Genomic DNA, 22,584 nt, shown 5'->3' with positions numbered 1-22,584 from the left:
TAAGATCAAAATATTTGTATTGTCATTTTACAACTCAACCATTTCATACATTAAAAACCTGCAGTCAGCTTTATCAAATGGAATGAGTGTAGTTAACTTAAAATTGACTGAAAGTTAAATCTACTCATTTGAAAAGTTTTGAACTCAGTGTTGAAAGTAATCAGTTAATTAAATACCCCATTACTTTAACTTAAGTTCACAATTCAAGTTGAGTTCACAGTACTCATAATAATTTTTTTTAACTCAAATGGTTTGTATCAGTCGGTTTTCTCAAACGGTTTGAGTTGCCTTAACATATTGGGTTTTACAGTGCTCAGTTGGTTAAAGTTCTCTTCATTTATTGGGTTTTACTGTTCTCAGATTGTTTCATTACTCAAATGAAGTAAGTTCACAGTACTAGTTTTTTACCCAAATGGTTTTTAACAATCATTTTCCTCAAACGGCTTGAGTTGCTTTAACTTACTGGGTTTTACAGTACTCAGATTGCTTCGTTAACTTAAATGGATTAAGTTCACAGCACTCATTAGGATCATTTTTTGAACTTGAATCGTTTGTTGTATTCGGTTTCCTCAAATGATTTGAGTTACCTTCACTTTTTGGATTTTACAGTGTAACAATTTCAACAAGTGTGTACACAGTACAAATAAACTAGCTACATTGTGTCCATACAATGTGATTGTTCAGAAATAAATAGTCTAATTTGGTCGAAATCAGCTTATTTTAGCACATGGAAATAAATGTGGGATATTGTGTATTTGAGGTAGAGCAAGACTTGGTGTTTAGCTTACAGAAAACCATCTGGCAATCAAGAATAGCAAGACAAGAACATTTACACATTCAGCTGCCAAATGTGTTTTTGCAAATCTCACGTTCTCTCGATTGATTTTTCTCCAAATATTAGTCAGAAGCAGAAAAATAAGTGACAAAACATATTTTTCAACATGTTTTTTTTAAACATTTTAAGTAGCAAGCCACAGTTATTTTTTTTTCGCTCAAACAAAAACACAAGAACACATTACACACATTAGGGATGCATTAGAGGCCCCGGTGGCTTAGAGAACGCTTCGAAATGGAGGCTGTTTATCTTCATTTTGCTCCATTGAATGTGCGCTAAGGCCAACATTGCTAGCATGGGACTAAAAGCATTACAATAAACACCCCACCACTTCCACACTCCCCGTCTCTCATTCAAGTGAAATTTATATTTACATTAAGTCATTTAGCGAGTGCTTTCACCCACAGAAATGCACTTACAACCTCAGAACAAACAATAGACAACGAATAGTTTGTCTGACAACAATAAACACCTTCCATGCACCAATCATTTCTCTCAAGCAGTTCAGAGCTGAGAAATCACTCATGGACATCTGAATGCATCTCTTCTTCATGGCGCTTCATTGGTGGTTGTGTTCATTTAATAAAAAAAATGAACTCAAACACCCTTGTCTTTTACTTACTGCTAGAGTTTTCAATTTACATTTTAAGATGCACATTAGCTCTGCTCGAAAACGGTGTGTTGCCTTGCTGTCTCAGTGCCGAAACCCATATAGGCCCATTTCTTTTGAAGATTTCTTTTCATTTGTATTGCAGGTAGTGCGCATATTGCAAGTCGCAGTGTGCAAAAGCTTAAAATCAAGTTTAAAAGCGCTGAAAAACAAGAGCCAGACAAAGTCAACATCATCACTGAAAAATGTATTGTAATATTTACAAAGCAACAAAACGCAATACATTTGTCAGCGGCGACATGTCCTACTTTAGGGGGTTATGTGGAAGATATCAATGCATACAAAGTACATGCATTTATATTATTCCCGAACAGCCGCCTAAAGCCCAACCTGCCTTAGTTTGAAATGTATTGCTTTTTGTTGCTATGAGTAATAAGCCCACATGAGGAGTAAAGGCAGCGTGGTGTTGCATCATAGTTATTTCTTTGACATACTGTTGGCTTTTCTGTTTACAGATTACTATCTTTTCTGTCTGTTTTGATTAGGAAGATTGTCTGGTGCTCAGTCAGAATCCTTACAATGGAATCAAAATTAGCTGATTTGTCAAGCTCTGAGACTATGCAACAAATAATCACAGGAGACCACAAGCTTGGCTTGAACTAACTGTGCAGTGTAGAGGCCAACGCCATTCATTTTCTCTATAGGGAAATTGATTTTTAACAATAACTGAAAAACCTTTAAAGACCTGTTGTGAGCTTTGAGTTTGTTAATCGATTGTGTATGCTTTTGTTTATCTTATTTGCTCAAATTAATTCAATTTGTGTTGAATAGTGGAGTTAGTTCAGCAAAACTACACTTCTGTACAGAAAATCAAGCCCCATCTCATGAGGGAATATTTTAACATTGTCCAAAATGACTAATGCTTATGAATTAATATAATTTAATCCAGGCGTGGACAAACTCCTGTCCTGGAGGGCCAGTGTCCTGCATAGTTTAGCTCCAACTCTAATCAAACGCACCTGAACATGCCCATCAGTGTCTTCAAGATCACTGGAAATCTATAAGCAGGTGTGTTTGATTAAAGTTGGAGCTAAACAGTGCAGGACACTGGCCCTCCAGGACAGAGTTTGCCCACTCCTGATTTAAATTATATTAATTCATAAGCATTAGTCATTTTCTACAATGTTCGAAACCTGATCCAATCATTATTGAGAGATGATCCATCATAAAATATATGATTTAGATTATACAAATTCGCCAATTTTCTCAATAAAATTAAAAAACATTGTGTCTGCTGAATGAACTAATTCTTGTAAGAGAATGAACTCTTATAAGCTATACACCAGACGCAAAAAAAACAAAACATGCTATTTGTGCGTAAATAGACGTGTGGACATTTTAAGTTTACTTGCTTAATTTGCACGTGAAATTCACTTCACAATAGATGTGGATTTGTGTCATGTGCAGGGCTTGTGTTTGGCCGATGACTCTAGTTTCGTTGCTAAATGGCTAACTTGGATCTTACTAAAAGAGTAGCTGTGGTTTATGTGCTTTAGGAAGGCTGAAAAACAGTGCATTTATTTGGCATCATGTCCATTAGGTGTTTCTGAGGTGCACTCAGCTCTTCAACTCTTCCAGAAACTACCTGGATGATGGAAGCTTTCAGTGGTTCTTCTGACTGAGCTAAACCCAGTTTCATAAGCTGTTGTTGGGTGTCAGCAAGTAGATTTAATCAGGGACGCCAACAACAGGCGATATGTCATAATGACACCCCTACAAGAGCAAGCTCCTTATTGATTAATGCAGTGGTCACCAAACTTCCTGGAGGGCCGGTGTCCTGCAGATTTTAGCTTCAACCCTAATCAAACACACCTGAACAAGCTAATCAAGGTCTTACATGGTATACTTGATACATCCAGGCAGGTGTGTTGAGGCAAGTTGGACCTAAACCCTGCAGGGACACCGGCGTTAACTGCGTCAAATGTGCAAAATGCTCACTTTATTTGCGTCAAACGCATCATTTGTGCTGCCTCATTCGCACGAATAGCATCTCAGGATGTCTATTCGCGACTTTATTTTAACATGTATATTACTTGCGCTTGATGCTTAAAGCGTCTGGTGTGAACGCACTATTAGTAGTTTTATATTTTTTATTTTTGTTTGAGTGTTTTCCAATTATTCATGAGACTGCTGTAGAGGTTTAAAGATACGGAGTGATGTTATTCTTGTTGTTGATTCATAATTTCAATTTTATTACAAAATACATCCTTATTCGCTACTGTCTTCTTTTTTTCCCTACAAATGGTGCACACACCCTTCATACATTTTTACAACTAAATCTACTCGAAACATCTAAAGTTTCTAGCTTTAGCCGTCTAGCATCACTAGCGAGCTAAAGCTGTCGGCTTCTATCCCTATTACTATTTTGCACTGTACAAGAATTTTTGAAAAAAATGGATTGTATATTAAAAATTAATTTAATATAGCAGCCACAGCATATCCATTACTATGAAAAATGTCAAGCCATGGTTTGGTTCTGTTTGCTAATGGAGCAGGGCCTGTAGTGTGGCACCAACTATATTTAGATTATTTTGAGCTATTTTTAATTTAGCTCTGCGCTTCCATTAACAAAAATATGATGTGAGATAACCTGTAGACATTTAGCCACATTTGTGGAATTTGGGGACTTTAGGACTGTCTTGATGTTGAGAGGATGTGTTTGATGTCTTAAAAACTGTCTAGGTTGGCAGCTGGCTTGGTGTTGGAACAAATCCATAGTCTTGGTAAATCCCTGTCGAGGCCACTAGCTTGTGTACTTACAGCAAGCCCTTGAATCAGTAAGACAGTCTCCTGGGTACAGCAATGAATGAGGCACTTGTGTGAGCTGTGTCAGGTTACACCACTGTAAATGACACAAATGAAGAAAGAAATAAAATGAGGGTGAGAAGGATGAGAGCAGGTTCCTCTGTCTTAGTTAGCCCCTATTTACTGCTTAGAAGTATTGTTTTCCACATTTTTTTGGAAATGCTCTTTTACGCTTTCATGAATCCACATGTGGCGAGGTTGAAATAGGGCCCTATCATACACCTGCCGCATATGGTGCCAGGCATCGGAGTGTTTTTTTTTGTTATATTCAGATTAGCTCAGCTATCATTTTTAGGGATACACAGATATTGATTTTTTGACGATATCAATAACACTTTAGATTTGGAGGCTGATAAACAATATAATAACTGATGAATATAAATATTTCAAAATGTTATATTTTTATACAGTGAACAACCTTACACTCTAGTAAACATATCTACAATGAAAAGCAATATGGTTAATTACTGAGTTATTAACAAACAGCAATACCACACCAAGAAAGCACAGACTTTAAAGGAATAAACAATGTGAGGAAAGCTCTGTTATAGTGCACTGGATAAGTCTGAACAAGTTCAACCCACACATGCACGAGATAGGCAGTTCTGTACGATTACATAAGCTATTGGCTTAAATATATCAGCCTAAGTTAACGTAAACAATAACATTAAAAATAGCATTCATCAGACGATATCGATATGGCCGCAGATATATCGTGCATCACTAATCATTTTCACGTTTAAGTAGCAAATCCATTTGCGCAACTTTGTGGACTCATGGGCATGCTGGTCTGAAAAGGAGGTGTGTTAAGGCGCATTGTTGGTGCATTGCTATTTTGAGGCAACTGACTAACTAAAAGCTGTTTTTTTTGTTTAATGAGCAAGTTAGTTTTACACACAAGATGTACAGAAATACACATATTTTTAAATCTGAAAAAAAATTAGGGATTCAAATGTTTGATCATTTCTACATAAATATAAAAACCACTACCTCCTCTTATGCCTTCACCTCAGGGAGGCTTTGAAATCCATCTTTTTATATATTCGTAGTTGTAGAAGTATTTGTATATGCATATTTAAATTTTTCAACCGCACTTGGTTATTATTGTTGATTTATTTGTTTGCTGTAAATTAGAACTGAATTTAGAAACAGTTTAGAAAAAAAATCTTTGCGCTTGACAAATGAAATTTAATATGTAGGCTAATGGATGTCTTCAGTGCAGTGCGTACAACACCATTTCCTTATCCACGAAAGTAAAGAGGACCAATGGAGGAGGCTTGTTCTGTAGATGGACTTTATCCTCGCTGTGTGCTTTAGATCATTTAAAATAGAGCCCATACTGTGGTTTACAGTAAGGCCTGTTCTGTGGAATTGTTCAAAAATATATTTTGTATATAAATCTAAAATATTTTGTACACTTGGAATTTAGTAATGACAACACAATTACCTGTATAACCAGGAATGTCACCAGGGTGTCCGCGGGGTCTTAAAAAGTCTGAAATGTTTCAAATTTCAAAAAACAAAATTTCAGGCCTTAAAAAGTCTTAAATGCACTGAAATATTGTGTTATATTCATTAATTGATTAATTTTCTTGTCGGCTTAGTCTCTTTATTAATCCGGGGTCGTCCCAGCAGAGTGAACCGCCAACTTATCCAGCAAGTTTTTACGCAGTGGATGTCCCTCCAGCCACAACCCATCTCTGGGAAAATATTGTGTTATAGGTCTTAAATTATTTTAAAAAGGTCTTAATTTTCCTATGTCCTAGTAAAGCTAGCCATTCGACTGACACCCAGTCACCAATAATCGATCAGAAAGCTTTCTTTTTTACATATATATCTAAGTTGTTATTGCATTGAGTTTCAATTCACAACCGCTGTTATACATTTTTACAGTGAATTCTTCATTATGGTCTTAAAAGGGTCTTAAAAAGTTTTAAATTTGATTAAAATATACATGCAGAAACCCTGATCACAGAATTTAGCTGATTGTTGATTAATAAATCAAAAGGAATGCTAATTACAGAATGTTTTAGGGGGTTGTCATTTTCATTTGTTGGTGAACTACCTCTTGAAGGAAAATCATAAAAAAAAATCTTGCAAGAACATGGTAATGAAAGCACATTCCCTTTGGTGCTCTTGGAGGACAGCTGGAATTTGACACAAGAGTTTCAAGATGTCTTTTTGTAAACATCACAGATGTTTCCAGTCAACCTGTTGGGTGAGATGAAACATGGCACAAAAAACACAATTAAATGATTTCACCTAAAAATAAAGCAGAAGTTGTAATATTTAAATTCATCTGACATGCAGTTGTTGGTGTGCACTATGCTGGCTATTTTACAATGGTTGCAACCATTACCATAACCATATTCATACCTGTAACTATTTAAAGTAACAAACTTTCAATCTGTCATAATAGTAGCTTTGAGCTTCCACATAAAACACTGGCATTCAATATTAATTTACTCATTGTGGTTTATTTGAAAGTTTTGTGTACACAGAAAAATTTATTCTCCCTGGTTTATTTATTTAGTTTATTATGTCTGTTCAGTGATCTTCCTGTCATCAAACAGCGGAAGATCTTGAATGATTTGTTTGTGGTGGGAAAAATGGTTTTGAAGATTCGTTTCTTTGCTTCAGAACGTCTGAGGTGGTCTATTTTGGCATCTTGTTGTCATTTGTTTGTTTCTGGAGTGAATAGGAGAGAGCGGCATGTTTTACAAATGACCTCTCAGCCAAAGATCTGCTGTGGGCAACGTGTGCCTTTTGGACGAAGTCAGTATGAGAACGACTCCAAAGACAATCAGTCTTGCATATCTTCCAATTTAATAGCAGATTTTTACATATTTGTTTATGGTTGTGTTTTGATCGAACGCAGTGTTTGTTGCCTGTGAGGATGCTGGCCCACTTTTTGGCAAGCAGCGAGAAGGTTCAAGCATTGGAGCCCCATATATATCAGCAGTGCGACTCTATGGTGAATATATTCAGAAATGAGTCACACTTTATTCTAAGCACCAGGCCTGAACACAATACCGCTGTAAACAGTTTGTCACCGGAATGGAAATGTGATATTATTTACTGCATGGTGTTGAATTAAACCGAACAAACCTCTAGCTGCAATAAAGGATTAGATAGCAAATCCCCAGTACAGGAGTCTGATGAACAAACTTTGAGAAGTAAACTTTGACTCTAGCTGGCCTTTTGAACACAAACAGAAGGTAAAATTGTTGCACTGAATTGAATATGACAGTTTACAGATGAATATTTCATGAATGAGGCCCATTGTGTGTCATTTTTGTCAGCAGTAAAAAATAAAACATTCTCATATCCAAGTCTAATGTGGGACTAAAAGTAAAAACGTTGTTTTTGATGTGTTCAATGTTGCCCTGTTTGTTTGAGCGATGTCAACTTTTGGCTTTAAGTGTTGGAAGCAGTGGCGTTTTGGAAGAGACTACTTGTTTGTCTGATTTCCTAGTTGATTGGGGAATCTGTTTTGCAAATGCTTACTTTAATTATTTAAATTACAGAATGTCATTTATAGTTGCACTCTTTTATGCATAATTATTTTTGTTTGCTCATTTAGAGGCATTCATCCTTATTTATTTTAGTAATGTAACACAAAAACATTTTAAAGTTTTTGATAAACTTGGTAAGATTTTGGTAAGAACTTTGGCAAGATTTTGATAAACAAATGATGGCTCCAAAAGGGACTAAGCCGACAAGAAAATGAATGAATGAATGAATGAATGAATGAATGAATGAATGATGATGGCTCCAAGAGATAAAGGCACAGTATGCAAGTTTGACACCTAGTGGTTGAACTAGGTCAGGGGTAGGGAACCTATGGCTTGGGGGCCACATGTGGCTCTTTGACCTATATGTAGCTCTCCAGCTGTCTCTCTTCAATAAAAAATTAAAAATGTTACTAAAATCAGTTTCCTAATGAAAATACAATTAAAATGACCTGTTTTTTGTATATTTTTACAGCAAAATAAACAAAAGAACAAAATGACTTTTTAACCAATGCAGGTGTGCGATGCAGTGAATTAACTTGAAACGTGACAACAATAAAGGGCATGCAGCTTACATTTCTATGGTCACCTTGCGCATGTAAAATCAAACAACATTCATGAGTGTTGATGGTGAAAAGAAAAAAATTCTATAAGTTATCTTTTGTTAATACATGGACATGCTCAACATGTGACGCCTAATTTATATCCCCGATGGCTCTATAAAAAAAAGGCATTTGCAAAAAAATGTGAAGTGGCTCTTTGCTGAAAAAAGATTCCCGACCCCTGAACTAGGTATAGCATTTCTGTTTGAAAACACACACAAGTGCAGGTTGCCAGATTGACCACACCAACAGGAGTGTGCCTGAGTATTGAGCCTAAAGGCTGATTTAAGTCGTGTTCTAAATAAAAGCAATGGCACAGGATAGATTGTCTATTTTCCATATTAAAAGGAGTTTTTGTTCTAACCAACACCTGAAACTTATATTTTAGAAACGGCTTCTATTTCTTGCAACTGAACAACAGGATAAACTGACAATGATCACCTCAGGTAAACCTCATGTGCTTTATTTAGTGTTAAATGCTAATAACGTGAGTTTGAATGCCATTTTACATGACGTTTAATGTTATACTAAAAAAAGCAGCCGCAGATAGTTCACCTCAGTATCACATATCTTGTGGTTAGGACACGAGGCTATAATGTACCCTGCTCACCTAATGTTTACATTTGTAATATTTATATTATTTGCTAATTAATAACTACCTGATGTGGAATCTCATGTCTGAATCTGGGTCTCATTTCGGAGTCTGCTACTGTCCATCAGAGGTCGCATTTCAGTCACAGATGTATACTTTGAAAGCCTTCCTGACTGAATGAATAAAATATGCTGCTTTCCACAAAGTTAACTCGTGGTGCTGAAAGATAATTGGCAAAACTGGCATTAGGGGGGATAAAGGGACCGAAACAAAGACAGACATGTAACTCACATTTTCAAAGTAGAATATCTGACTTCAGCATTGTTTTTCAGATAAACAGGAATGTTCCTAAAGTTTCCTAAATATCTTCAAACATGTTATGGTGTGGTTATGTTTTAGAAGAGTCAAAAACTTACATACAGCATCTTTAAGCCCAAAAGTTGGAAACCATGGAAGTTGGTGGTTACAGGTTTTTCCATATTCTTGAAAATGGCTCTTTTTTGTGTTCAATAAAGGAAAAACAATTCAAAGCAGTTTGGAAGAAGTCAATGGTGAGTACATATTGACAGAATTTGTATATTTTGGGTGAACTGTCCATTTAAATTTGGACCCTTTATCAAATAAGGAGAGATGGAGAACTCTGATCAGTTTAGTAGGGCAGTCAGTGCATGAAAACAAATGGCAAAGTGTGGGTTCAGGTGATTCAGTAGTCTACTTTTATATCTAATGTGGCCCTTATGAAAGGAACAGCTCAGATATAGTGCAAAATACCTTTTTTCATTCTGAAAATGCATCTCTTACTAAACACTACCATACATGCTTGATTTCCTATTAATTTATATGGAAAAGGATACCACTGAGGTCTATCTGTGTGTGTTTGTGTGTTTCTGTCTGCTGGTGACTGATACTGGCATAATGGATGAAGCGTAGACCTTAATATGCACAATCAATGCTTAATTGGTATCCGCTGAAAACAAATTATTCCTCGGAAAATGAGTTTTCTGGGTCGGGTCGTTATAAAGTAATTAATTCAGCTGTTTAATCGCCTTGTGTTGCTGTGGGTTTATTTTTTAAATAAATTTTTTAGGACATTTACTGAATTAAATTTGTTCAGATTCTCTAACATTGATTGAGAGTGATGGAAAGTTGTTCTGGTGGGCTTTGTCATTTTTTTTTCTATTCTAGGTTTGGAATGACATTGTCACTAGTTGGATTAGAGCAGAAAATCGATCTTAAAAAATGAACCTGACTGACCTGCATATAAACCCACTTCGCTTTCAGCATATGCCGGGAAACATTTTCAACGCCTAACTTCAGCCTCAATGAAACGTCCTTCAGTAAAGACAGCACCATTTTGAACTAAGAAAGTGGAGTTATCATGAAAGTAGCAAGTACCTTCAGTAATATTTCACTCTTTTGGGAGTTTTCCCCAGGTGACTGACATTTTATAGTGACCGTTTGTAAGAATAATTGCAAATGTGTTTCAATGGATTCAAACTATCATTGAGCTAATGAACAGCCTGACTTAATGTGTTGGTGACCTTTCCTGAAATAGTTGACAATATTAATGTTTTTCTGTTTCAAAATTTCATGTTTAATGGGTGGTGGTAGGTTGATAGGTGACCAAAGCTGTTTTCTCACAAGGGTGACAAGCTGACAAAACATTGCTGCAACTCTCTATAGAGACAATGAAAAAGCCCTGCAGTGTTTTGGTTTGATAAAGTATTTAGTCTACCGAAATGTGTATATTCCATACAAAGTATGAAGCTGATCAGTGAGTTCTTGTCACGTAACTTGCAGTGCGCTCGATGTTTTCAACTAGGTTCACCTGCAAGGCGCGAGTTCATTGCTTCTAATATGCGCACGCAAGCACAAAAAGAAAAATACGCAATACTACTGTCATTTGCGATTTCCAGCAGTTGATCCTTTTTCTTGAACCGACATGTTAGATTCACCTGATTTGTTGACAAAGGGGTCAACAAATCCATTCCTTGGCAGTTCATGAGTCCTTCGCTGGGCCTTTTCTCCTTCGCAATGAAACTTTCCAAAGACATCTGTTTCTTACTCATTTCGCTTGCTTGGGGGTTAATTTTGGCACTCAAGTGACCGAGATGTGACAGAGAGAATATGGTAATTTTTCGAAATAATAAAAGATCATTCAGACTCAGATAATAAATAAAATGGCAATAATTAATGTTTTCTTGTGCACTCTGTACCTATTGATCCACAGACCCGTACCAGTCCACAGCCCGGGGGTAGGGGACCACTGCGCGTAACTAATTTAACTTGTTAGTAGTATTATTAATCACATGTACTAACTTTAGACTAAGGGTTACAACTCAGGTTAGTTTTAGGGATAGTTGCATGTAATTATGCAGCATAGGCCCATTCTGAAAATGTAGCCCTATCAGTTAATCAGTCAGTCAGTCATTCAGTTAGTCAAACAGTCAGTCAACAGCGGCCTCGTGGGTTCGTGGAAACAAAAATAGCAAAGCAACGTAGCTCCTGTGACGTATTTGACAGTCTTCAGAAATGTATAGAGGTACGTTTTCAGAATGAGCCTGGGTTGTAATTATGCATAATTAATTGTAATTACTATAGTATGCACATGTGTAACAAAGATTCAAAATGCAAGTTTTTGACAATAATCTGTAAACACACAACATCAAAACACAATTTTGTGATGCATGCACATGTATTACATGTTCAGTCAGTCAAATATTTGCCTATTTTACAACCAAAAAACAGTAGTAGATTGCAGGATTGTGTGTTCACAGGTGTGTAGTGTTTCTTTACAAAGTCACATTGCCCTCTACTGGCCTGGCATGCACTAACAAATGTATTTTAGCTTCTTGTTAAAACTACTAACTTAAAATGAGTTGAATGAACAATTCTTGAGTTTTTTTTTTTGGGAATACCTTAATTGATTTATGTTTAAGCCACCTAAATTTGTAAAAACCCTTAAGTTAACTTAATCTATTTATGTTGGGATGATTGTGTGGAACCTAGCATTTTTTACGGTGAGGGCTAGTACTTTTTGTGAATCCTAGTGAGCAGGGATCGTTGCATATTCAAAAAATACATGGAAAGTAAAGTGTAATAGTCAAAAACAATGAGACTTTAGTTTAAAAGTCTTACATTTTAAATCTACTCACTACTTAATAAGCAGCAAGTGGCTCCAAACCCTAATGCGTTTCTGCTTTCTCTAGAAGACAAAAGAAAACATTTTGAAGAATGTTGGAAACTGGTAGTCATTGACACTCTTAAGTAGGAAAAAAAAAATGACGAAAGTCAAACGGCTACCAACATTCATCGAAAAAGGCAAGAAACTGATGAAATATTTTTTTTTATTTTTGGATGACCTATCGCTTTAAACACGCTTGCTACAATATAGGAATTGTTTGCTAGCGTAAGCTGTTTTTTATTTGCAGGGTTGACGAGTAAAAAGCTCTTTAAACAGCTTTAATGCATTGTTAGTGCTCTCAAAATCATAGCTTGTAATAACCTGTAAAATGGCTCATATGACAAGCCAGCCTTCATCTTCGATGTGCGTCCGCATGATACATGGAGAAATCTGGCGCAGGAAGCACATATAGCTGGGAATTCAATCAACAAGGTTTAAATGTGTCATACAGAGAATTATGCAATGCACTTACGCTGTGAGAAATACTATAAACATCCAGCTATAAACTTGTCTTTTTATTGAACAGGTTACATTTAAATTGGACCATTGGTGCCTGTGCTCATAAATAAATTGCTCACGCATTTGTTGGGTTCTGTTTTCTCTAGATTGCAGTTCAGATATCACCTTGTTTCTTAGTTGCGTCCATTTTTAATTTGTCAGATAACCGGTAGAAATAGGTCACCTTGATTGTAACTGACCTCTTAAAAGGGAGGAAAACACACACAAAGCGATTGCTCTGATTGTAGTTTTCAGACGCAGAAAGCGAGAAAGCGAGTTTGTTAATTTACTGATTTATTACTTAATTTATGGCTTAGTTTACTGCCTTAATAACTGCTGACTTACTAAATGAACTACATTAATAAGCTGAGTGATGATCTCAAGGGTATTGGGAACTGAACGAAGGTGAAGCAGTGCAAATGTATAGTATCTGTCAATTAAATGTCTTTCAGGAAGACTGATATTAAAGTTAACATCAGTGTTGGGCAATGTTACTAGTAAATCAATTAATCTTTATTTCTATAGTGCTTTTACAATGTAGATTGTGTCAAAGCAGCTTCACATAGAAGATTATAATAAATGTAAACAGCGTCAAACCAGTTTTCAGAGTTGAAATTCAGTTTAGTTCAGTTCAGTGTGGTTTAATTTTCACTGCTGAGAGTCCAAACACTGAAGAGCAAATCTATCAAGGCACAGCTCTACAAACCATGCAAGCCAGTGGCGACAGGGGTGAGGAACAAACTTCACCACAGTAACAGCATTACTTTTGACAGCAACTAATACTGTAACACATCACTTTTTAAATACATTAACTCCGTTACCGTTACAATATGATGCGTTTGTTTGTAACTTGGTAAATTATTGATTTGGACTGCAGTCTAGCCTACATTCTGTTTACATTGTGTACGATGTGCCAGACTGGACAAAAGTAAAGCGAGTGGTAGGCCGATGCACCATAGAGCGAATGTGCACAAGGTAGGCCAATAGTGTATGCACAAGAAACCGAGAGACTATTAACATTACTATTATTAATTGCTATTACTAATACTACTATGTTTGTTGTTTTAAATAAATAAGCACACATTTGTTATCTGTATAACAAAATTGATTCGTTTAGTTGACACAGTGACACATTTTTGTTATATTTCAGAACACGTTATTTGAATTTTTAATGTTGTATTGCTCAGAAAAATTCTGTGATTTATTTATTTTTATTGTAAACCTATTTTTATAGCTGTTATACATATCAGATTCTGCAAGAATGGTTCCAGAAAACAGGTAAGAAAAACAGAAGGCAAAAAAAAAATAAATAAATAACAGGGTGAGAATGTGGTAAAAATCAGACGATGGCTTTTTTTTTATTGGATTGGTTTTGAAAATTGTTGGTTGGGTTTAGGAAAGTCGGTGGGCGGGTCAATCAATATAATTGGCTGGGTTTAGGGGAGGAGGAGGGTGAGTCAGTTGATCAGTCAATTAGTTAACAGGCGACCTCTGGTGGATTTACATGAGAACAGCAGGCACGAATTGCACTCGTGAAGGAAATTTGAAATCTCAAAAAGCATACACAGCGGCTTCTGGTGGATTCACGAAAAACAATAACTGCAAAAAATGTAGCTCCTGGGATGTATTTGGTGGTCTCCAGAATTGTATAGAGGTATGTTTTCATAATGAGCGGGGGTTGTATTATTCTGCTGGTTTATATCCTTGTGATAATTTAGCTTTTGTGCTGCTGGTCTGACTTAAATAAAAAGTAATGTTTAAACATTACTTTTTATTTAAGTTTGTCTTGTGTTTTAGTTGTAATAATGCACATTAATTAAAACTGTGAAGCTGGTTAACAGTGTATTCTCCAGCACTTAAGTGACATTATAAGGGCATTAATAGTAGCATTAAAAATGTATTTTGGAAAAGTAACTCTAAAATTACTTTTAACAGTAGCAAATTACTTTTTGGTGTAAGTAATCATAAAAAAGTAAATGAGTTACTTTCTGAATGAAGTTACTAGTAACTGTAATTAGTTACTATTTTTTAGTAACTAGCACAACACAGGTTAAATGAAATCAAAAATTGTGCCTTGATGCTTTCTAAATCACTGTTTCAATGGTATAAATGTTATTGTGCATTGGTGGATTTTCTTTTTTCCAAAGGAAAAAGCTTAGTGATCTTTCTGCAAAATGTAATAACCTGTGCCGCCTCTGAAATTGCTTTCTTTTTTTGGGTTATTTTATTTTTACCTAAACTGTAATAAAGGTAATCCAGCCAAATATTAGCTATTTAGGAATTATTTTGTGAGACTGTGGTTGTCTTGTCTTTTCCCCCTCAAAATTTTTGACGATGAATATCCCTTTTTAATTAAAATCATCACAATATAGAGCTGTAAATCCTGTTTCCAAGTCCCTATTTGATGTGCCAGACATTTCAAAGTCAGTCTTGCCCAAACAGGTAATTTTGGAGTTGCTCTTAAAGAGTAGGGGCTCTTGCATGTTTATTCATGTTTGTTTGAGATCTTGAAGATGTCTCAGATGGCTATCATCAGTCCATTGGTTCCATTTCAAAACGTTTTTTTTATTAAGTGGACTTTGTGTGTGTAAAATGCAGAGAGAGAAAGAGAGAGCTACTGGACCTAGCAGCAGGTGTTAGTGCCTCTTTGGCTGATAGACAACCACACTCTCATCCATCCCTCCATCCAGCTCCACCCCTGAAGATAAACATACACACTAACATGATGTGCGCTTTATCTATCATGAACATTATCTATCTATCTATCTATCTATCTATCTATCTATCTATCTATCTATCTATCTATCTATCTATCTATCTATCTATCTATCTATCTATCTATCTGTCTGTCTGTCTGTCTGTCTGTCTGTCTGTCTGTCTGTCTGTCTGTCTGTCTGTCTGTCTGTCTGTCTGTCTGTCTGTCTATCTGTCTTTCTATCTGTCTGTCTGTCTGTCTGTCTGTCTGTCATTCTATAATCTGTCTGTCTCCATCCATCCATCCATCCATCCATCCATCCATCCATCCATCCATCCATCCATCCATCCATCCATCCATCCATCCATCCATCCATCCATCCATCCATCCATCCATCCATCCATCCATCCATCCATCCATCCATCCATCCATCCATCGTTCTGTCTGTGTCAGTCATTCTATGTCTGTCTATCTATCTATCTATCTATCTATCTATCTATCTATCTATCTATCTATCTATCTATCTATCTATCTATCTATCTATCTATCTATCTATCTATCTATCTATCTATCTATCTATCTATCTATCTATCTATCTATCTATCCATCTGTCTGTCTGTCTGTCTGTCATACATCTATCCATCTGTCTATCTCTTATATGTCTATTTACCATTCAGTAGTTTTGTCTTTCTATATCTATTCATCATTCTATCAGTTTCTCTCTATTATTATGTCGGTCTGTTTGTTTAAGCATCTACTACAGTAAACAGTGACTGAAAAAGCCCACGATTAGTCATTTTTCTGAAAGAGATTAATTGAACATGGATCACTTCACACGGTCCTGTCTCTTTCTTCATTAAATCAATTATCGAGGATCCATGCTTATAATTGCTGTGTCAGAAGACCGACATTTGATTGTGTGTTAATTAAACTTTTTGCCCTCACTTGCTTAAAGAAACAACAGAGGCACTAACAACATTAAAATGCACCCACACAAACTCTCCATTTCATTAATTTGTCAGATAGGAAATACCAACAGATTTTTTTTTTTTGTACATTTTATTTTCTCCTTCAAACTGTTCTTGCTCGTGCCACTGAAATGTGTTCTCTCATTAATTTACTTTTCCGCGTTTTTGAGCTCATTTCTGACAACCTGTCAGAATACCAATTGAAAGCTAATGTAATGAAGGCTGTCAAACTGAAGTCAGAAAAACATAGAGGCGTTTGTTTTTGATGGCTAATAACTACGAATCTGAAAGTCTTATGTCTTCTTAGATGAATTAGAGCACAGACAGATAAATACCATCCGTGGCAAAATGCTCTTTTTGGCTTTAGCGTAAGGCATTTATTGGCATTCTGTCGACCAAAATCAGTTTAGGTCAGCAAATTAGATTGGCTCTTTAAATTAGCAGGAATATTGCTCTGTTCTAAAACCTAGTGAAGTTGCCTACCTAAACAACATTGCAAGGTAATGAGGAGGATGCTTCAGACAGTAGGCAACAACATTATGCTGGCATCTAAAATTGGCCAAATTTAAAAGCAGCAGATTTGTGGATTCAATTATGAGAATCCTGAATAAAATGACATGCAATCAGAAAACAAAGTTAAGAAGTTTTCTTTTACTTGGTGTTTGTTTTTGATACTTTTTACATTTACTAATATAACTTAATTGAAATAATTGGTGCTTCTCATGCAGTATGAATGATGATGGTTTGTTCTTAAAGGGGCTAATAATTTTGACCTTTAAAATGTTTTTTAAAAAAAATTAAAAACTGCTTTTATTCTAGCTGAAATAAAACAAATAAGACTTTCTCCAGTAGAAAAAATATTATCAGACATACTGTGAAAATTTGCTTGCTCAGTTGAACATCATTTGGGAAATATTTAAATAAGAAAAAAAAAAACAATTAATGGGGTCTAATAATTCTGACTTCAACTGTAAGGGTTTTCATAATGTGTGTTTGCTAGGGCTGCTCGATTATAGGAAAAATCATAATCACGATTATTTTGGTCATAATTGTAATCACGATTATTCAAAACGATTATCAGTTGAAGTTAAAATTATTCATTCTCCTGTGAATTTATTTTTATATATAAATATTTCCCAAATGATGTTTAACAGGTTTTTTTTTACAGTATTTCCTATAATATTTTTTTTCTTCTGGAGAAAGGCTTATTTGTTTTATTTCAGCTAGAATAAAAGCAGGTTTGAATATTTTGAAACCTATTTTAATAGCTTGATATTATTAGCCCCTTTAAGCAATATATATGTTTGATTGTCTGCAGAAGAAACTACTGTTATACAATGGCTTGTCTATTAACCCTAATTAAGCCTTTGAATGTCACTTTAAGCTGAATGCTAGTATCTTGAAAAATGTCTAGTAAAATATAATGTGCTGTCATCATAGCAAAGATAAAATAAATAAGTTATTAGAAATGAGTTATTAAATCTGTTATGTTTAAACTGTGCTTTAAGCATCTTCACGTTTTTTTAATTGTATTATTGATTAATAATAAAAACAGTCGGCAGCAGCAGGAATATCGCATGCTGTCACTTTAAGAATAGTGCGGCTCTGATATGGTTTCTCTTTCACGTGTCTTTTGATTCTCAACTTGTTAGTTTATTACACAAATGAGGGTTAATATGAATAATCACTAAACACTGCGCTCTGACACACAATGTGCATGTACTTGACCATTAAAGCGCTCACGTTAAGATCGCGTTAGATGTGTGTGTGCTCTGCTGTCTGAGGCTAAGCGCGGTGCGCGCGTAAACACACACACATGCTACCTGTCCGAGGCTAAGCACGGCGCGCGCACACACACAACAGCATGTGTTTTTTTGCGCTTTTAAAAACATGAATGATGTTTAATTATTACAAAAGTTATATTACAGCACATGCTTTTAGTCATTTTTACGTGGAACTGAGCTTTGCAGAGGCAAGGAGTTTTCACACGTGTACAACTGGAAAGGGGGCGGTACGTGATGGAATTATTGTTTATCTCGATTAATGGTTTTTCATAATCATTAAAAGCCAAAATCGAAATCGGATTATCGATTAATTGCACAGCCCTAGTGTTTGCCATATTGGATTGCATAATACAAAATACTACATATGTAGACCATTAACAACAAATCAGCTACATTGAAATCCAGCTAAAATTATATTAGCACCCTAAAAATACGACACTGAATAGTTATTAGCAGCTTTGCACACCTGCGCTTTCATAATAGGAACGAATCTGCAACTTGCTCGCACTCCTACCGCCCATTTTTCGTAATATTTATGGCTGTTCGATGTACCATCACACACACATGCACGCGCACACACACAAACACAGACACTTCCTATTAAGTCTTTCAAGCACCTGTTTATTCATATTACCTCTCTAGTAATTAGCATACACTTATATGCAGCCCAATTTGTGAACAGCCTTATTATTCACAAATGCAATTAAATAAACATGTGTTGCTCTAATAATGATAATCAGAATTCATTTTCACCATGCTTCACCTTATGCATTAACCATATGCTCAGGCTGGGAGTGCTCTTGATGATTTGTGGCGTTTGATGGTTTGTATACACATACATACACACGTGCTTTTAATTTAGTACATGCATTCCATGATTATGCTTTAAATTAATTGGCAGCTGCATAGTACGAGGAAGTGTTGGAGTCGTGTATCATGTGTCATTAATTCATTGAGACTTCCGCCTGGGGTCCCAGTGTCCCAGTGCATGCATAAACTATTGTTTTCTTGCCCCCTTTCAGCGTGAGCAACAGAAGCAAGTTTTCTTTCCACGCAAAGAGAGCATTTTTGTTAAATGAGGCGTGCGGCTGGCTGATAATGAAATGTACGACTTGTATTTATTGTACAGTTTGCTCGCACTGGTGCACACGTACATGCCCAGTCAGCCATTTTTTTATTTGCTTCATATGCCTTTCGTGGTCTGTGGTGTGAATAAAATAACTATTAGTTCCAGCGTTTTTCTGGATATACAGTTATGCCCATGGAGATATTTGTCATGTATTCATACTGATTCCCAAAGGTGGCATCAGTAGTTTTTTTTAACTGTTTTTTTTTTACAGTTTTTTTTTTTTATTTTTTTTTTAGGAAATTGTAATGGATTTTACAGTTTAGAAAATGTTTTTAAAAGCAAAATATAATATGTTAATATTAATAATGTATAATATGTACTTAATATAATTAAATATGTTACAGTGTTATTTAAAATAATAATAATTATTACTATTATTATTATTATTATTTATGTGTAATAAGAAAAATTTGTGGTTTGATAATATCACATTGATATTAAAATTACTATGAATATTTTATCATTTATTCATTTTCTTTTCGGCTTAGTCCCTTTATTAATCTTGGGTCGCCACAGTGGAATGAACCTCCAACTTATCCAGCATATCTTTTACACTATGATTTAATGCAGTGGATGCCCTTCCAGCTGCAACCCATCACTGGGAAATGAATATTTTAATATTAATATATTAGTAATATGTATCAAATTTATGGTTTTATGTAAGGGTTATATATACTGTGTAAATATATATATATAAATTTTTGCAACGAGCATTTGGACAGGTGTACCTAATAAAGTAGCCGGTGAGTACATTTACACACACACACAGTATATATATATATATGTGTGTGTATATATATATATGTATATATATATGTATATATATATATATATATATATATATATATATATATATATATATATATATATATATATATATATATATACACACACACATATATATATATACTGTGTGTGTGTGTAAATGTACTCACCGGCTACTTTATTAGGTACACCTGTCCAAATGCTCGTTGCAAAAATTTCCTATTAGCCAATCACATGGCAGCTACTCAATGCATTTAGGCATGTAGACATGGTCAAGACGATCTGCTGCAGTTCAAATTGAGCATCAAAATGGGGAAGAAAGGTGATTTATATATATGTATATATATACACACATATGTAATTCATGTCCTTGTAGAATATATATATATATATATATATATATATATATATATATATATATATATATATATATATATATATATATATATATATATATTCTACAAGGACATGAATTAAGTTAACTTCTTCGTTTTTACAAATTTAAGTAAATTAAACAAAATCTATTAAGAAGTTTTTTAGTTTCTGTTTATTTTTTTCATCTTTATAATATCTGTGTCTAGTTTTTATTTAATATTTTTTAACATTTAAGTTATGTAATGTAAATTTAAATATGGTTAAACTAAATTAAAATGAGAAATCTAGTCATTATATATTTTCTATATATGTACTTTACTACTTTTTTTTTTTAAATTTTGTTTCTGTTTCCTGTGCCATCCATCAACTCGAGACTAGTTTGTGCAGGAGGGCTTTGATGGTGGTTGTGGAATCAGGGACCTGCATGTGGAGAGAGAGGGGAGGAGGAGGGGGGAAACTTTCAGAGACGCTCCAACTGTTTGTTTTTGAGAACTTCCAAACTAGGACATCTCCGTGCTTCTAGTTCAGCTCTCCGGAGAGCACAGAGAATCTCAAACATGTCAATTTCACTCAATATTGGAAGTCGATGGTTTTCCTCAACAATTCTGCAATCTCATTATTATTGGACTCTGGAGTTGACTGTTTTAGGCAAGGGGAATTTGTTTTTTCAATACTTTGTTTCAGTAAATATATTTGAATGACAAATGCTGTATTTATACTGATGCATAAACTGCAATAGTTGCAAAACCTGGTTAAATTAAAAAAAGGAAGTTTGTTAATTGAAATGTGTGTTCTTCTTTTTTTTTTTTCTTGGCAATTTCGCTAAAAGGTCTATGATCACAGTGCTGCCATCTGTTACTAAACCCTAAAAAATGCATGTCTTTGATCTGGCTCCTAATTAATTTGCTATCTGGAAATGCACACAGGTGCTGTGAATGTGGCCCAAAGGAGTCAGCGAGATTCATTTGGGATGTAGAGTCCCTTGATATCAAAACTAGCCAATTAGCACTTAGTAATGAGCATTTTTTCAGTAGTTGATGTATTTTGGGCGAAACCCTTCACCATCGGATGCCCTCGGCTATGGCAGCCAACCACATTGTTTTAGTGAACGTGGCAGAGTTTAAATATGATGTGTGTCCTCTTGTTTTGGAAACTCTATAATAAGGTCTTACTTATTAAAGAGATTATTCACACAACACTCAGAATTCTGTCATCGTTTACTCATCCTCCACCTGTTCCAAACCTGTTCGACTTTCTTTCTTCTGTTGAACATATTTTGATAAAGAAGATATTTTGAAGAAAGCTGGAAAACAGTAACCAATGACTTCCGAATATTTTTTTTATTTATTTTAACTCTGGAAGCAAATGGTTAAAGATTTTCAATTTTTTTTCTTTTTTTTTTGTGTTCAACAGAAGAAATTGGTTTGGATCCACTTGAGGGTAAGTAAAATATTCATGCAATAAAGTTAATAATAATTCTTTACATTTATAAAGCGCTTTTCTAGACACTCAAAGCACTTTACACAATGGTGGGAATCTCCTCATCCCCCACCAATGTCCTGCATCCACCTGGATGATGTGACAACAGCCATATTGCGTCAGACCACACACCACACAGCAACTTATTGGTGGAGAGGAGAAGCTAATTGTGGCTGAATCTATTGATGATATGTGGAGGTCATGTTAGGAACCCATGATGGGCAGAGGCCAGTGGGCAAATTTGGCCTGGATGGTGGGGTTAAACCACTACTCTTTTTCAAAGGACATCCTGGGATTTTTAATGACCACAGAGACCTCAGTTTAATGTCTTATCCAAAAGACGGCGCTCACTGAGCAGTATAGAGTCCCCATCAATATACTGGGTCATTTTGTAAGACTCGTAGACCCTCTGCTGGCCCCACACCAACTAACACCACTTCCAGCAGCAACCTAGCTGTCCCATGTGGTCTCCCATCCAGGTACTGATCGGGTTCAGCCCTGCTTGGCTTCAGTGGGCGACCATGTGTGAGTTGCAGAGAGCTAGCTGCCGAAAGATTACATATAGAAGATTACTTCAAGTACAGGACAATATCATTTTGCATTTATTATTATTTTTTTTTAATCATGCATTAATGTTTATCCTCAATTTTGAGAAATGCAAGATGTAAATCAGAATTGTAGGAAAGGAAAA

At 35.3% G+C, this 22,584-nt stretch overlaps 1 protein-coding gene and 1 long non-coding RNA gene across 19 annotated transcripts in view; one reads left to right on the top strand and one right to left on the bottom strand.

The window, feature by feature from the left end:
* Window positions 1-22,584, top strand: part of sdk1b (sidekick cell adhesion molecule 1b) — a 456,411-nt gene that overhangs the window by 99,253 nt on the left and 334,574 nt on the right. The window lies entirely within an intron of this gene.
* LOC141384871 (uncharacterized) lies at window positions 9,390-14,760 on the bottom strand. The gene is made up of 3 exons (XR_015476389.1): window positions 12,136-14,760; window positions 11,115-11,992; window positions 9,390-11,006 (listed from the first exon to the last, which is right to left on the bottom strand). It is a non-coding gene; the product is annotated as an uncharacterized LOC141384871 (long non-coding RNA).

The sequence above is a fragment of the Danio rerio genome, chromosome 1 (genome assembly GCF_052040795.2).
Source record: "Danio rerio strain M-AB ecotype USA chromosome 1, GRCz13ab, whole genome shotgun sequence".
Classification (NCBI taxonomy): Eukaryota; Metazoa; Chordata; class Actinopteri; order Cypriniformes; family Danionidae; genus Danio; species Danio rerio.
The sequence above is the reverse complement of the archived record's forward strand: the minus strand, read 5'-3'. Positions and strand labels throughout refer to the sequence as shown.